Source organism: Cynocephalus volans, chromosome 6 (genome assembly GCF_027409185.1).
Source record: "Cynocephalus volans isolate mCynVol1 chromosome 6, mCynVol1.pri, whole genome shotgun sequence".
NCBI classification, from domain to species: domain Eukaryota; kingdom Metazoa; phylum Chordata; class Mammalia; order Dermoptera; family Cynocephalidae; genus Cynocephalus; species Cynocephalus volans.
Window position 1 is genome coordinate 148,712,458 of NC_084465.1, and position 18,295 is coordinate 148,730,752.

At 34.6% G+C, this 18,295-nt stretch overlaps 1 long non-coding RNA gene across 1 annotated transcript; it reads left to right on the forward strand.

The window, feature by feature from the left end:
• The first annotated feature begins 267 nt into the window (after positions 1-267).
• Positions 268-17,502, forward strand: LOC134380488 (uncharacterized). The gene is made up of 3 exons (XR_010023883.1): positions 268-354; positions 8,924-9,009; positions 16,386-17,502. It is a non-coding gene; the product is annotated as an uncharacterized LOC134380488 (long non-coding RNA).
• The last annotated feature ends 793 nt before the right edge of the window (positions 17,503-18,295 follow it).

Sequence of the window (18,295 nt, forward strand, 5' to 3'; positions counted from 1 at the left end):
CATTGCTCCCATGTTCCCAACTCTAGGAGTTATGGCCCTCAGTTTTATTCTGTGATTCAGCACTTACTCACCTGTTTCCACCTGTCTCCAGCCTTGTTTCTCAGATCCCGAGGACTGACCCTCTGGGTCCCTTATGCTGTCCTGTCCCAGCTGATGTCAGCCTGGTTCAGAGTAAGCTCACTTGATGCTGAGTCATCCAAAGTAAAGGGCCCCTTGAACTGCCCAGTGAGTCACCAGACCTGTGGAAGGCTGTCTGCCAGTGTGATAAGTGGCCCCAGATGGGGAAGGAAGTGCCTGTAGACATAGAGCACCAGGCATTTTCTTCAGGGATTCCCCCACCCTTCACAGAACATGGTGAGTCTCAGTCTCTGTCTCTGTCCTCTGTCTTTCTGTCTCTGTCCTTTGTCCGTTACTGTCTGTCCTTCTGTCTCTCCTCTCTCTCTCTTTCACACACACACACACACACACACACACACACTCACACACACACTCACACACACACATGCACACATAATCTTAACAAGTTATGGATACAGTGTAATGGTACTTAAGCAATACTGTTCCACAGAAGAAACAAATTTTTCTTCGCTTCTGAATGCTATGACTGTTTCCTCTTCATGAATGAATGACAATAAGTCCAGCCATAGAACTTAAAAATAGGACTTTCTCTGACTCCTGCTCACTAATTATACCATAATCAAAGAAGAAGGAAGAAAGTTTGTTTTATCTCCATATAATTCATGTAATAGGGCCTGGATTTTATCAAGAATTGTCACATTTCCCCTGGTTTGAACCCCTACCCAGAATCCATCCTGGGAAATTCTCTTCTTGAACACCCACCAGATTTTTATTAATTTGTTACTTAAACCCATGTCCACAAAACATAAGCAGGAAATATGATATGGGATTTTAGATACGGGGTCAGAAAAGGTGTGAATGTACAGAAGGAGATTTGTCAATAACAAACAGCATATTTTAGTGGGTAGATCCAGGGATAGAAATTATTAAAAAGTTATGAAGAATTTCCTTCTTCATTTTAGAACCTTATTTCCCATTCTCTGAATTTAAGTTCTTCCACTTGATCATAGTTTAGCTAAAATTCTTCCCTCATCATCTCTGTCATTAATAATTTCTTCCTTCTCAGAACTCCCACAGTCCCTCTTATGTTTCTCTCCTGCCACACTCATTACTTTGTACTGGGGTAGACCCAGGTTCTGTAAGGCCTGAAGATTAAACAATTCATGGGGTCCTCTTTAGGAAAAATAATTGAAAGTGATTAATAAAAATGGATATATTTATTTAGAATAAAAATTTACAACAAAATCAAGTTTTCAAAAGTTAACAAATACAAAAACATATAATAAAAAACAGTTTTATTAAGTTAATTACCTTTCACAGTTACTTAATTGTAATATTATCTGTAGAGAATATAGAAATATAATGTTCTATAATCATGGCTCCCCTGCCTTAATTTCTCTCTTTGTCCCTGTTAGGGAGCCATACATTAAAAACTGGAATATTCAAAAGCAACTACATAGATGAGAGAAATTAGAAAGCCATCCTACTTGCCCAAGGAAAGACACAGGCTAAGAAAAGACCTGAGAAGACCTTAAATTTACACCTGAGGCTAATCCTCTGCATGGAGACAGACTACAACAATCAAACAAACAAACATGTAAACAAAACAAAGAAACCCTTCAAAACAATAAAAAAGGAAAGCAAAACAAAGAAACAAATACAAAAAGCAGCAAACTTTGAGAAAGGGGGATAATCTGATTTACCTCATCATTAGATTCAAATGTCCAGTTCTCAATAAAAAGTCCAGTTCTCAATAAAAAATCACAAGGCATACAAAGAAACAGCAAAGTGTGGCAGACTGCTAGCCAAAAGCTTGAAAACAAAAACGTGAAAAAAAAAAAAATGTGGAATAGTAAAAAAAAAAAAAAAGAGAGAGAGAGAAATGACAAATGAACAAAATGGAAATATCAATAAAGATATAGAAAATTTTAAAAGAACCAATCAGAAAGAAATTCTAGAGCTGACAAAATATAGAAATTTAAATGAAAAATTTACTAGAGGATTCAAAGGCAGATTTGAACAGGCAGAAGAATTCACAAACTTGAAAATAGGACAGTAGAAATTATTGAGTCATATTAAAATATGAGCCACGAGACACTGTCGTGCAAGCCAATATACACATTGTGGGAGCCCCAGAAGGAGAAATTAGAAAGGGGTAGAAAGATTATTTGAAGAAACAGTAACCAAGACTTCTCAAGTTAGATGAAAGGCATGAATGTAAACATCCAAGAAGCTCAATGACTTCTAAATATGATGAATTCAGAGACCCACACCAAGACACATTAAAATAGAACTATCAAAAGACCAACATAGAGAATCATGAAAGCAGTGACAGAGAAGCAAATCATCACATACAAAAGATCCTTAATAAGATTACCAGGAGATTTCTCATCAGAAACTTTGGAGGCCAGAAGGCAGTGGGCTGATATGTTCAAAGCACTAAAAAACAAACCAAACCAAACCAAAAAAAAAAAAAAAAACCATAAAGAACAAACCAAAAAACCCCATCAGTTAATAATCCTGTATCTGCCAGAACTGTCCTTCAAAAATGAGAAGTGAAGACATTCTCATATAAACAAAAACTGAGGAAGTATGTTACCACTAGCTGTGCTAGAAATGCTAAAGGGAGCCCTTTAGGTTGAAATAAAAAAACATTAAACAGTAACTTTAATCTGTATGAATAAATGACAATATCAGTAAAGGCAGATACATGGGCAATTATGAAAGCTAATATTGTTAAAATGGCTTGTAATTTCACTTTTTGTTTTTTATGTGATTTCAGAGACTAATACATTTTTTAAAAAATTACTATTCTGAAAGCTAATATTATTGTAACTTTGGTTTGTAACTTTGGTTTGTAACTTCACATTTTGTTTCTACATAATTTAAAAGATTAATGCATTTAAAAATTATTAGTTAATGTTCTTGGATACACAAGTATAAAGATGTAATTCTGTGACATCAGTAACTGGAAGGGGGGGATGTGAAGCTATATAGAAGCACAGTTTTTGCATGTTATTAAAGTTAAGCTAAAATAAATTCAAATTAGAGTGTTATAATTTTAGGATGTTAAATATAATCCTTTGTGGTAACTGCAAAGACAGTAGTTATAGTCTATACACAAAAGGAAATTAGAAGGGAATTAAAACATTTCATTACAAAAAAATAGCTAAACACAAACGAAGACAGTCATGTAAGAAATGAGTGACAAAAAAGTTATAAGGCATATAGAAAACAAATAACAAACTAACAGAAGTCTCTCCTTATCAGTAATTAATTTAAATATAAATAAATTAAACTCTCCAATGAAAAGATGTAATTGGCAGAATGGATTAGAAAAACGATCCAATTATATACTATCTACAACGGACTCACTTTAGATCCAAAGACACAAATAGGTTGAAAGTGAAAGAATGGAAAAAGATATTCCATGCAAATAATAATCAAAAGAGAGCTTGGATGGCTAATCGAGGCTACTTCAAAAAGTTTGTGGAGAAATAGAATTAAAGATAATCTGAATTTTTCCATGAACTTTTTGAAGTACACTTATACTAATATCAGACAAAATACACTTTAAATCAAAAAAATTTATGAGACAAAGAACATCATATATTAATGAAAGATTTAATACAGCAAGAATATATAACAATTATAAACATTAATGTACCTAATAACAGACCATCAAGATATCTGAATCAAAAACTGAGAGAATTGAAGGGAGAAACAGTTCCACAATAATAGTTAGGACTTCGGTACCCCACTCTCAATAATAGATAGAACAACCAAACAGAAGATAATGTAAGGAAATAGAGGACTTGAACAACACAATACATGGAGCATTTCCACATATATGGAACACTCTACCTAATAACAACAGAATACACATTCTTCTCAAGTGCACATGGGACATTCTCCAGAACAGACAATATGTTAAACCACAAATTGTCTCAGTGATTTTAAAAGACAGATAACATACAAAGTATCTTCTCTGACCACAACAGGATGGAATTACAAATCAGTAACAGAAAGAAAATTGGAAAACCTACATATTTGTGGAAATTAAACATCACACTCAAAAACGACCAAAGAATCAAAGAAGAAATCACAAGAGAAATTAGAAAATTCTCAGAGATGAATGAAAACAAAAATACAGCATACCAGAACTTATGGAATATAGCAAAAGCAGTGCTGAGAGAGAAACTTATAATTGTACATGCTTCTGTTAAAAAGCAAGAAAGATCTCAAGTCAAAACTGACAGTATGATTTAAGGGATTAGAACAAAGAACAGCTCAAATAGAAAGCTAGCAGTAATAAAGAAATAATAAAGATTACAGCAGATATAAATGAAATAGAAAATAGAAAAACAATAGAGAAAATCAATGAAACTAAAATTTGGTCCTTTAAAAAGATCAACAAAATTGACAAATCTTTAGCTAGCCTAAGAAAAAAATAGATTACAGCAGATATAAATGAAATAGAAAATAGAAAAACAATAGAGAAAATCAATGAAACTAAAATTTGGTCCTTTAAAAAGATCAACAAAATTGACAAATCTTTAGCGAGCCTAAGAAAAAAATAGATTACAGCAGATATAAATGAAATAGAAAATAGAAAAACAATAGAGAAAATCAATGAAACTAAAATTTGGTCCTTTAAAAAGATCAACAAAATTGACAAATCTTTAGTGAGCCTAAGAAAAAAATAGAGAAGACTCAAATTGCTAAAATCAAAAATGAAAATAACATTATTACTAATTCTACCAAAATAAAAATGGTAGAATTATCTGAGCAACTGTATGCCAACAAATTGGATAACCTGGATAAAATAGACAAATTCCTGGAAACAAAACCTGCCTAGATCAAACCACAAAGAAACAGACAATCTGAAAAGACCTATAACTAGTAAGGAGATGAATCAGTAATCAAAAGTCTTCCAACAACTACAACAACAGCAACAAGCCCTTGACCTGTTCGTTTCACTTTAAATATTTACCAAATATTTAGCACATCTCAATTCAGACTAGCCATGTTTCAAATGCTCAATAGCAACATATAATTGGTTTACATTGATTGTGTGTTGAAATAACAATATTTTTGATATATTGGGTTTAATAAAATATATTATTAAAGTTAAAAATAAATAAATAAATAAATATTTACCAAATATTTAAAGAACAAGCACCATTCATTCTCAAACTCTTCCAAAAAACCTGGAGAGGAGGGAACACTTTTTAACATGTTCCATGAGGCCAGTGTTGCTCTGATACCAAAGCTAGACAAAGACACTACAAAAAAAGAAAACTACAGACCAATACTCTTTACCAACATTGATGCAAAAATCCTCAGCAAAATTCATGAATTCCGAATTCAGCAGCATATTAGAGGAATTATATATCATGACCAAATTGGATTTACTTCTTGAATGCATGGATGGTTCAACTTATGAAAGGTGACCAATGAAATACACCACATTAACAGAAAGAAGGAGGAAAAGCACATGATCATCTTAATTGATGCAGGAAAAGCATTTAAAAAGATTTTACACTCTTTCATGATGAAAACACATAGGAAACTAGGAATAGAAGAAAACTACTTCAACCTAATAAAAGCCATATATAGAAAGCCCACTGCAAACATCATACTCAATGGGAAAGACTGAAGGCTTTTCCTGTAAGATCAGGAACAACACAAGTGTGTCTACTTCACCATTTCTATTCAGTAATTAATTATAGTATGGAAGCACTAGCCCGATCACTTAGGCAAGAAAAAGAAATACTAGAAAGCATCCAAATTGGAAAGGAAGAAGTAAAATTATCTCTGCTTGCAGATAATACAATCTTATATGTAGAAAATCTTAAAGATTCCACACACGGAAAAAAAACCTGTTAGTGTTTTACTCAGGAAAGTAGCTGAATAAAAAGTCAACACACACAAATCAGTTGCATTTCTATATATGAGCAATCTAAATGGGAAATAGAGGAAAATTATGATAACAATTCCATTTACAATAGCATCAAAAACAATAAAATACCTAGGAATTAACTTAACCAAGGTGATGAAAGACTTGTACAGTGAAAATTACAAAACATTGCTGAAAGAAGTTGAAGATATAAATAAATGAGAACACATCCTATGTTCATTGATTGAAAGACTTAATATGGTTAAGATGCCAATATTACCCAAAGCAATCTACAGATTCAATGCAATTCCTACCAAAATCAAAAGACATTTTTTGCACAAATAGAAAAATCCATTCTAAAATTCATATGGAATCTTAAAGGACCTCAAGTAGCCAAAACAATCTTGAAAAAGAACAAACCTGTTGGGCTCACACTTCCTGATTTCAAAATGTATTACAAAGTTATAGTAATCAAAACAGCATGGTACTGGCATAAAAACAGACACATATACCTATGGAACAGAATAGAGAGCCCAGAAATAAACTCTCACTTACATGGTGAAATAATTTTCTACAAGGATGCCAAGACAATTCAATGGGGGAAAGAAAGGGCTTTTCAACAAATTGTGTGGGAGAAACTGAATATGCACATGCAGAGGAATGAAGTTGGATCTTTATGTAACACCCTATACATAAATTAACTTAAAATGTATCAAAGACTTAAACCTAAGAAGGAAAACTATGAAACTGTTAAAAGAAGACATGGGATAAAGACTTTTACAACATTAGATTTGGCAATGATTTCTTGGATATGAGATAAAAGGCACAGGCAACAAAAGAAAAACAAGCAGGACTTCATAAAAACTAAAAACTTTTGTGCATCAAAGGACACTTTCAACAAAGTGAAAAGGCCACACATGGAATGGGAGAAAATATTTGCAGATCATATACCTGATAAGGGATTAATATACAGAATGTGCAAAGAACTCTTGAAATTCAACACCAGAAATACAGATGACAAAGGATTTGAATATACATTTCTCCAATGAAGATATATAAATAGGCAATAAGCACATGAAAAGATTCTCAATATCACTAATCATTAGAAATTCAAATCAAAGCCACAATGAGATACCACCTCACACCTATTTGGATGACTGCTATGAAAAAAACAAACAGAAAATATCAAGTGTTGGTAAGGATGTGAAGAAATTGGAATCCTTGTATGCAATTAATGGGGATGTAAAATAATACAGCTATGGAAGAAAAAAGATGGTGGTTCCTAAAAAAATTGAAAATAGAATTACCATATGATCCAGCAATTTTACGTCTGGGTATATAACCCAAAGAATTGAAAGCAGAGTCCCAAAGAGATATTTGTACACCCACGTTCACAGCAGCATTATTTACAATAGCTAAAACATGGAAGCAAACCAAGTGTCTACTGACAGATGAGTGGATAAGCAAAATGTGGTATACGTATACATGTATAATGGAATATTATAGAGTCTTAAAAAGGAAGGAAGTTCTGACATAAGCTACAGCATAGGTAAATCCTCAGGCCATTATGCTATGTGAAATAAGCCAGTGACAAAAAGACAAATACTGTATGATTCCACTTCTATGAGGTACCTAGACTAGTCAAAATCATAGACACAGAAAGAACAGTGTTTGTCAGGGGCTGGCAGGAAAGGGGAATTGGGAATTTTTGTTAATGGGCATAGAGTTTCAGTTTTGCAAGATGGAAAGAGGTCTAGAGGTAGATAGTGGTGATGGTTGCCACCAAATACAACAATATGAATGTACTTAACACCACTTTCAAGTGTAGAGTTGAAAATAGTTTCAAGTCTACACTTGAAAATAGTTAAGATGGTAAATTTTATATGTGTATTTTACTACAATAAGGAAAATTGGGCAAAAAAAAAAATCAAAGATATAAGGGCCAACAGAGTTTAGAGTGTTTGCAAGAGACTAGTTGAAATAATGGGCCATGGACTCTAAGCTGGATAGGAAGGAAGTGGTGAAAGACAGGAGAAAGTCAGGTGACAGTGGAGAGCTGAGTGGATAGGAAGTTCCACTGAGGTTGCAGAAGAGTGAGTGCAGTGGGGTTGCTTGAATAGGCGAGCTGGGAGAACACAACACTGGTTCGAGAGATTTGAAATGGTGATGATATTGTAGTGGAGCATTATTGTTCACTTAATGAGACATCACGGGCATTTTTTCATTTCAAAAGATATAGTTCTATTTTATACATTTAAGCATAGTATTCCATTGTGTAGATGTATCATAATTGAATCAATCTCTTACTGTAATTATTATTTTAAATCATAGTAACAAAATACCATCTAATAAATTATGATCCTTACAGAAATCCTTACCAAGAAGTCTAGGGCTTGAATGCTAGTGCACACGATATACAGAATTTCATCTATGATAGATATTGTCTAATTGTTCTCCAAATATTTTGTGCAAATTAACACTTCCAACAGAAATATTTGAGAATTCCCCTTGCTCCAGATCCAAGACACCATTTGGTATTGTCAGGCTTTAAATACTTTTCTAAGCTCGTGACGTGAAATGGCAACTTATCATTACTTTGTGTTTCTCTAATTACTAGTAGAATTTGAACAATTTTTCATGTTTACTGGCCACTAAACAATCCTCTTCTATAAACTGCCATCTCATACTACTTTGCCTATTTTTTATTGAGCTATTTCTTTATTTCTCTCTCTCTTTAATTTGTAGGCAATCATTATATGTGCTGACAACTAATCCTTTGTTAGCTATATGTATCATAAATATCTTCTTTCAGTCTGTATTTTGTCTTAATGTAATTTATAGTATCTTTTTTATAAGGTATTCGGAATTTTAATGAAGTCGAATTTATCAATTCCTTCCTTAATTGGTTTTGTATATTATTTAAGAGCTCTCTCTCTCCATCCTCAGGTCTTAAAGATACTCTCCTAAGCTATTTTCTAAATTTTTAAAGGCTGCTCTACACATTTAGTTCTTAATCCAGCCTGGGGAATGAGGTAAGAATTAAATTTTATCTTTTTCCATATGGAAATCTATTGCTGCACCAGCATTTTATTACACCACTGATCTGTAATGCAACTCCTGACAGATATTACGTTTCCCTACGTGCATGGGACTGAACTCTGCATTCTATTCCACTTGTCATCTTGCCTGACTCTGTGCCAAAATCACATTGTGTTAATCACTGTAATTTTACAAAAATTATTAATCTCTTCCCCACCTTGCTCTTCAAAATTTTTCTGGCTATTTTTGTCCTTTTCTCTGCCATATGAATATAAAGGACATTTTCAAGTTTTATATAAAACTCTGATGTGATTTTAAATAGAACTGCATTGAATTTATAAATTAATTTGGAGAGAATTTCCTTCTTTTTTACAGTAAACCTTCCCATCCAAAAACGTGGTTTTTATTTGGACTTCTCCACTTATTTGGTACTTTATTTCAATAATGCTTTACTTTCTTTAAAGTTATCTTGTACATCTTTACTGGATTAATTCTTAGGTTAATTATAGTTTTTATTGTCATTGTGAAAAATATATTTTTGTATTGCTTTTCTGATTATTAGGAATGCTATTAATTATGCTGAGCTTTGTATCCAAAAACCTGGACCAAATCTCAAATTGGTTTTATAATTTTATATCAGTTCATTATTAGAAATAATTTTATCTCCTAGGTTTTACATGTATATAAATATGCCTCATATTCTTTCAAATTCTTATATCTCTTGTATTCTAATTTGTCTTATTGGATTGTTTAGAATCCCTAGCACATTGCTGAGTGGAAATGGTGACATGAAATATCTTTACCTCATCCCTGGTTTCTACAGTCTCATCAATAAGAATGATTACTGTCGATTGTAAATATTACAAAAAGAAAGTTCCTTTCTGTTTCTAGTTTAAGATTTTCTAGAAATCATGATGAATGTTAATTTTTTTAATCAAATGCTTTTTCTGGAGTTACTGAGGTAATCATAAAGTTTTCTTAATCTCTTAATATGGTATATTATATCAAAAGATTTTGGAACCCCACTTGAAACCATCCTTCCATTCCTAACATGACACCAACTTGAACATAAACACTGAACAATTTGATTTGCCACTATTTTATTTAGAATGTTTTACCTCTGTGCCCATAAATGAAATGAGTCTATGGTTTTCTTTTCTTACATTTTTTTAAATCTCAAGATTACACTAGGTTTGAAAATGAGCTATGTGGCTTTTCCTCTTCTCCAGTTCCCTAAAATAATGTGTGTAAATTCTAGATCATCTGTACCTTGAAAATATAGCACCCCCGAAAAATCATCAGTCGCTGGTGTTTTTTGGTGTGGAAGAGAGTTTGGATTACTGATTTAATTTCCTCAATGACTATTAGACTATTCATGTTGTCCAATTTTTCAATAAATTAATTTTTGTGGTAGATTTTTAAAGAAATTATTTATTTTATCTAAATTTTTTAATTTGGACACAAATTTGTTTATAGTAATCTTTTGTGCTTTTTAAAAAATCTCTCTCTGTAGTAAAGCCCCCTATTTGAATGTTGATATTATAATTTTATTCCTTTTGTTCTTTTTCTTGATTGGTCTCTTTTATTAGTTTTTTAAAATAATCAGTTTTTATTTTGTTTAATCCCCTCCACTGTTCCTTTGCTTTTTTGCTTAATTAATTTCTATTTTTTATTATTTCTTTTCTCCTGCATTTCTTGGATTTTTTTTGTTCTTTTCCTAGCTTCTTAATCCAATCACTAACTTATTTTTAATATATTTTATTTCCTAATAAAGGCATTTTGTTCTATAAATTCACCTCTAAGTACCATAACTTTAGCTGTTTGTCATGTAGTGCATTCATTGCTCTTTAGTACTAAATGTAATTTCTATTATGATTTTCTCTTTAATCTATGTTATTTGTTTCCAAGCATATTTTTTTCTGTCCTTTTATTGTAGATTTCTAACTTAATTTCATTCTTGTTAGAGAAATGTCTTAGATGTTAACTATTCTTTAAATTTTATTAAGTCTTCCTCTGTTATTTCGTACATGATGAATATTTGGAAATATTCTGTGGTTCTTGAAAAGAAAATGTATTTTTGATGGGAGAGGGCAAAGCCTTCCATGTACAACTATTAGATTAAACTTATAAATTTTGTGTTTTCCAATAGGAAAGTGACTGGTCCACATTATTTTTAAGCAAGGGTACATTCCACAGTATTGCAGGAAAGAACACCAGGGAGTTGGTCAATAAATACTCAAGCTACCTTGCTTCCCAGGTGGATAGCTCTGAGGCATGTTCTACTCTATCTCCCAGTATTCCTCAGTGGGACTGAGCATCAGATGCCCACAGTGGTAACTGGTTTGATAACCCATCTTTTATTGACTTCCTTCTCTTTCCTTTACCATGTCTCCTGCTGGTGTTTCCTGGGATCACCTCCCAAATAAACTACCTGCACTTGAATTCTTGCCCCGAGTCTGCCTTCGGGAAATCCAAATAAAGACAACTAGCTTTTTTTTGGTTGATGTATTCATAGTATATGGTTTCCAACCTTTTACTGTAATTCTTTAACGTATTTTCTTTAGGCTTTTCTCTTGTGAGAAGTACATAGATGGCTTTTTAAAAAATCCAATCTGAAAATTGTTGTCTGCTAAAAGTTTAATATAGAGGTTGACCAACTACTCCCATAAGCTAAATCCAGGCTGAAACCTGTTATGTATGGCTTGCAAAATAAGAATGGTTTTTATGTTTTTAAAGGGTTACAGAAATTGTATGTGATCTAAGATATTTATAATCTGGTAAGGACCAATGGGAGTTGGTCCTTTGCAACTCCTGGTTTAATCCATTCATATTTATTATGATTGCTGACATATTGCATATATTGCTAACATTTATAACTTTAATATCATTTACCTTTCAATTTTCTCCTTTGCCATCTTGTGTTGAACTTGATAAAGTTTTTGGTCTTCCTTTTTTCCCTTCTACTGTTTGGAAGCTATAGATTCTATTCTTTTGGTGGTTACCATTAAAATTTTAAGATATATTCCTACTTGTAAATTTTTTTTAAGCAAAGTCTAAAGTTGTTCAGCACTTAACCTCTTCACATCAAACATTTAAAATTGTTATATACAGCTTCAATTTTATCATTTATCACCCCAAAATTATCTGACAGTCAGTAGTTAATATTCTATCTTTTATTTCTATCAATGCCTATGCTCACTGTTATCTTGTATTCCATGGCTTCCCTCTGAGTTCATTTTTTAAAAAAGTATATCCTATCACGAGAATCTATGATTGGTTAATTGTCTAAATCTTTGTAATGAAAATGTCTTTCTTTTATGCATTTTTAATAGTTTTGCAGAGTATAAAATTCTAGGCTGAAAGTTAATTTCTCCCAGCTCATGGAGACATTACAGTCTTCTTGCATCTACTGTAGTAATGACAAGTCAGCTGTCAGTCTACTGAGTGCTCCTCTGGGTGGAATCCTTCTTTTGTCTCTGATAGCTATTAAGATATTTCTCTTTATTTTTGATGTTCTTCAATTTTACTATGTTGTACACTTAGTCATCCTGCTTTCTACTAGTGTATTTTTAATCTGAGGACTCATGACATCTTACAGTTCTGGAAAATCTCAGCTCTTATTTCTTCAAATAATGCTCCTTCATTCTACTTTTTGTCTCTCCTATTAGGCATGTGTTAGAGGACTTGTGTCACTCCCTATCGAAATCCCTACTATTGCCCATAAGGTCTTGCTAATAATGTTTCCCCATGATTCCAAATGGAAAATTAAGATTAAATATAAATAGAGAAGTGTTTAACTATTATTTCCTTAAAGCGAAATGTTAATTCAGGTATGTATCAAGTCACAATTATTTTAAACCAGGGGCAATTGGACTATAAGTAAGATTATTGCAAAATCCTGTTTATTACACTATAAGGCTAAAAATATAATTACACATTGAATGTGATGAGATAAAAATCAGAAAAAACTTCTGAGATCTGAAATTTATAAGTGACAGTAACATTCCTTATCTAAATGTATGATTTCAAATTAGTTATATGAATTCTCTAATTGTTGAATACTGAGATCATTAAAAAACTTGTTGATACAGACTTATAAATAATATAATATATAATCTATTCTATTTGTGTGTGTATATATATATATTACAATCCTACATAAAATAACACCCTCTAGCAATGCTTACTTGCTTAAGTTTTCTACATAACGATTGCAACAACAATTTTCTACATAACAATTATCACCATCTGATATATTGTTTATATTTTCTGTCTTCTTCCTCTAAAAATGTCAACTCCATGAGAGTAGGGACTTTGTCTTTTTTGGTCATTACTGTATTGCCTGAAACACTTCCTAGCATGTACAGTTCCTTAAATATTTAATGAATGAATAGTAAGCTCATATTTTTTTATTTGTTCCAGACCTTAATTCAAATTAAAATTGAGCAAGTAGGATATTTCCATGAAAATATGTGCAGTAGGAGAGTTATAGGTATGTTGTGGGCCCAGATGAATCACAGAGATTGAGAAGTGGAGTATGTGACTAAAGAAGGTGGAATGTATTGGGCAATGCCACAAGTCAGAGGATTCAGACAGTGAACTTGTTCTAGCCACAGCCTAGGGTAATTGTGGAAGGACAGGAGAGTAAAGCTAGGCAAGTGGTCAGGGTGTACTAACTTGTTTAGGGTCAAGCCTGGATGCTTAGATACAAGCATATAAAGAATCTGGTAGGTACTGCTCCAGTGGAAATGCAGTGCGATGGGTACATCCTCCTTCAACAGTACATAGGGTCCCAATACATTCAAAATCCATAGCACGGAGGTCAAAGTCATTCTCAGTCTGGTCTCTACCTGTCCAGGCTCCTCTACCATCATTCTACTACTGCTCTACAGCCTGCTTCCATCCACTGTGAATAAATTGCACACCCCAGAAATAGACCTTTATATTTTTCACAGTCTTTGACCTGTTCCTTTTCTTCTGCGTAGAATATTTCATGCTGTCTCTTTACCTCTGCTCCCCTCTAAGGTTCCCATCTCCTGTTTTTCCTTCAGGTCTTTGCTTAAACGTGGGCATTCATGAGAAGTGTTTTCTGTCCCCCAAGGTCAAGTATAGTGCCTTTCTGATGTGTTCCCATAGCACCCACCTACCCCTATGTAGCATTTATTGTACAATTCTGAAATTGCCATTTTTTTATGGCTGTCTGCCCAACCAGGCAGTATGATCCACAAAGACAGGGACTGGGTCATGTTGACAGACATATTCCAGCACCTAGCACAACAACAGATAAATAGAAGGCACTCTATTGAATAGTAAATAGTTATTAAACAGATGATGAGTAAGTGAGTGATGAATGAATGAATGTGGACAGATCCAAGGGGGCAGTTGGATCATAGGTAGCCTAAAGAGGCATGATTATGCAGCTGGTAAGTCTCAAAACCACAAAAGAAGGGTTCAGGAGTCAAGGGGGCTTTAGGGAAGACTGGGAGGCCTTGGTATCATAGCAGAGTTGTGTGGAACAAGGTTAAGTCAAAAGCAGGTTAAGGCGATGGCAGGATAAAACCATGAAGTAGCCAGTTTGTCTTTGGAAATACCAGCCTTTCATTTTTGGTGCTTCCCTCAACCCCTGCCATGGCAGTCTCTTATTAATGCTGACTGCAAACACCAAAACCCTCCTACTGTTTATTCTTTCTACAACACCAGTTCTCTAGATATCTGTGGAATTTTAGGCAGTGATTAGGGCAGGAAAAGTCTTGGATATTTGAACTACATGACGTTCTCAGCGACTCTGGCATGATGGCCCATTTGAAGCTACCCACTCTGCTTCTAGTCAGATGGGCATGGGCTTTATTAAGCACAAAGTGGAGAATCAGGGAGCCTCCCAGGAGGACACAAAATCAGCCTGAGAGAGGGACCGAGGTGTTCAAGAGGGAAGTGCCTGCAATGATTTCAGTGGGTTGGATCTGATCTTTAATGACACGTAAATCACATGTATACATTTTCCACCAACTGGAATCCATTATTATTCGTTTGAGCCAGCTGGTCTCCAGACTGTGTTCCCTGTAATAAAAGGGATACCTTGAGATTATATCTTTTCAATCCTACATCCTCAGAAATCTATATTGATACTAATAAAGGGACTCATTTCTCCTTCAAGAACCCCTCTGTGACAAAAGTATGTTTGGGTATTGCTTAATGCACTCATAATAAATATATACAACCATAAAACAGAGCAAAAGTCCTGGTAGCCTGTTATTTGCAGTAATTGTAGATTGTGAGTGGACATTTTAAAGAGAAGCTTACAAGTTAGTTGTACTTTCTGGTAGTAATTACCTCCCACAAACATGACTCACTTCGGCAGTTTAAATGTAAGAGTTGGGTGTCCCAAAATCAACAGGCTTATAAATAAATCTCTGAATCATGAACTGAATGCATAAATGTTTAAATATTTCTTGCTGATCTCAAAGACAGTTTTAGATTTAAGATTTTATGCATTAAAATACCTTTGGGAGAAAATAAAAACAAAAAAGCAAAAAATATTATGGAAGTCTCTGTACACCACAGTGAGGCTCTCTTCATTTCAGAGGTTGCTGTCCTGTCCAGTGGACCGAAACTCCAGCAAACAGAGTGTTAACTATGTTTTCCTCAATCCAGGAGGGGAGGCTGCTATTTGTTCTAATGCAGTCCATTTGTTTTGTTTTTTTTAAGTAGTACTCACAGTGCAGACTTTTATGGTAATGTAGCAATATGAATGCTTTTGGGTGGGACTGTGCAGGAGTCTCATGGGTAAAAGAACATATAACTGAAGAAATGTGGCTGTGTCAGCTAGGAATGCTGAAGAAAGAACAATCCATGCCAGAAGGAGACATTCATTTTTTTGGAATGCTCACTCAAAGACATTGTGTATCTCCGTGAGTTTTGGCCTTCCAATCAGTGAAACTTTTTTCAAACATGAAAAAAATGGTATATTCTGAAATTATCAGCAGAAACTTAGGTGCTGACATCATCCACCCAACTAGATTCATTGTTTGTGTGTGTGTGCGAAGTCCTGAAGTTTTATTTGTGTCTGGTTAAAAAGAGAACTGTATTAGAGGTCTGTTCTATTCTCAGTATATGCATGTATTTCAGAGTGTAATATTAATCAACCATGTGGATCTAAGAGTAAAATCTGGAGTCAGAACTCTATCATCTATGTTGAAAATACGAAACCACATTTCTATCTACCTACAATTTTCTTTTTCTGTTCAAAATAGCCATGTAATAGCCAAATTATCACTGAATCCTATAAAATGTTCAGTGTCAAAAGAGAACTGCTTCTGCTGAAAAGTCTTTTTCAGTACGTTTCTGAATTTGATGTTTATTTTGTTCCTAGTTATTTTCATATCCTCAGCTGCTGCTATTGCATTTCCATCTCTTGGAAGGATCCAGAGAAGTACAGGGTTTCTCTGTGGCCAAGGGGAAAAATGCCTGCCAAGAATGCTGAACTTCTGGTGAAGGTCACAAGATACTATGAAATGGACTAAGTACAGTAAATAATAACGTTTGTGCACACAAATGAATAGCCAATTGTAATGACATTTTGTGGAAAAACTTGATATCATATAATAACACTCATACATCTAGACATGGAGGAGCATAGTAAAATACCTCCAAAGGGCATACTGCAATTCTGTGGTTAGACAAGGACCAACCCAAAGCTCAGATTGTCCCAGAATAATCATTATGACAAATAACTGGTATCTTTGGTTGCACATATTAGCTCTCCTGTGTACAGCTCAGCCTCACCGGCCAGAAACTTGGCTCTCATTAAGTCCTTGGAACAAGAGGGAAAACCAGGCCCATAGAGACCATTCTCTTGAGTGCGATATGCTCACCAATAACTGATTTTCATACTCATAGCTTGTCAAAAGATGGGGCAAATCCCCTCTAAATATCTCACTGGAGAAGCTTATAGTGCCCAGGATATTACTGCCAGTCCGGGAAGAGTTTGAGACTTGGAGGGGTAGGGAGGGGGGTGTAATTTGGAAGAGATCCATCCTGTGACCCTTCTCAAACCACTTTTTGAACAGGAGTAACTCACTGCTAAAGACAGAGCTCAAAGGGACCTTAATGAGCATCCGGGGAGAACAAAAGTTGCCTTGAAGCAGATAAGAAGTAATTTGGGAGAGGCCAGAGGATGCTAACTGATCCTCCAATCCCCAGCCCCTTTTGCAAGGGAATAAGTCAACTCTCCCCCAAAGGCATTAATGAATGCTTTTTACTTTAAAAAACAGTACCAATTAATTTGCATTTTGTCAACTGTGTTAGGTTACCTCACAGGGACTGGGGCTTATATCAGGAGACAGCATTTCTTCATTAAGTTGAGGATTCGCACCTTTCCGCCTTTATAATATACAGTTTTTTGTTGTTGTTATTTTGATCTTAATGTATGCAAATCATAGAAAACGTAAGGAACGTGCCTTTAGGAATAAATAGGATAACTTTGAAAATGTTAGTGCTGTATTCCAGTATGGGAAAACTGAATAACATAAAGATATGCACTTACTGCGCATTGACGTTCTCTCAGAATCTCTTTGGATGCTCTCAGCTTCACTGGTCTGGTGCCAGGTCTAGCCCTGCCAACTGTCCTCATTGGCTGTGCCTGGGTTCTGGGCTCCGATACCCAGGCATGACACACCATGGGACCCTCTAGGCTCCAAGTCATTTTCAATCCTGAAGTGTGTGGAGAGGTTCACCTGGTGGGGTGAAACTTAAACCCAATGAGATGTGAGGGCCACTGAGGGCCATCTTCCCCCTTCATTCCCCTGGATTGACTGGTTTGAGATGCTGTTGAGACACATTCTCAGAGGACAGTCCTGTGGGACAGAACCATCAGTTGCACAGGGCAGCAGCCAACCTGCTAACACCTTCTTGTATGGGCTTTCTCTCCTTCCCTGCCCCACTCCCCAGCTCCCCATGGTGCCCCCTTCGGGCTGCCCTCACTAATAAGCTTAAGTCCTTTGTTTTGGCCTCTCCTTTCTGGAGAAGCCAGGCTAAGACCCACTTCTCCAGGAAAAAAAAAAATTACACTGCAGTATATATGGGGAATCTCCATAGCTACCTGATTTTTCTGTGAACCTAAAACTGCTCTAAAAAATAAAGTCTATTAAAACAAAAAAAGAAGATTTTGATAAAGGACTAGCCCAATCAAATATTAAAACATTATAAAACTGCAGTGATAAATCAGTATGTTCTTCATGCAAGGAGAGCTAGGCAGAAAATTCCACGTGCCTACTGTGTCCT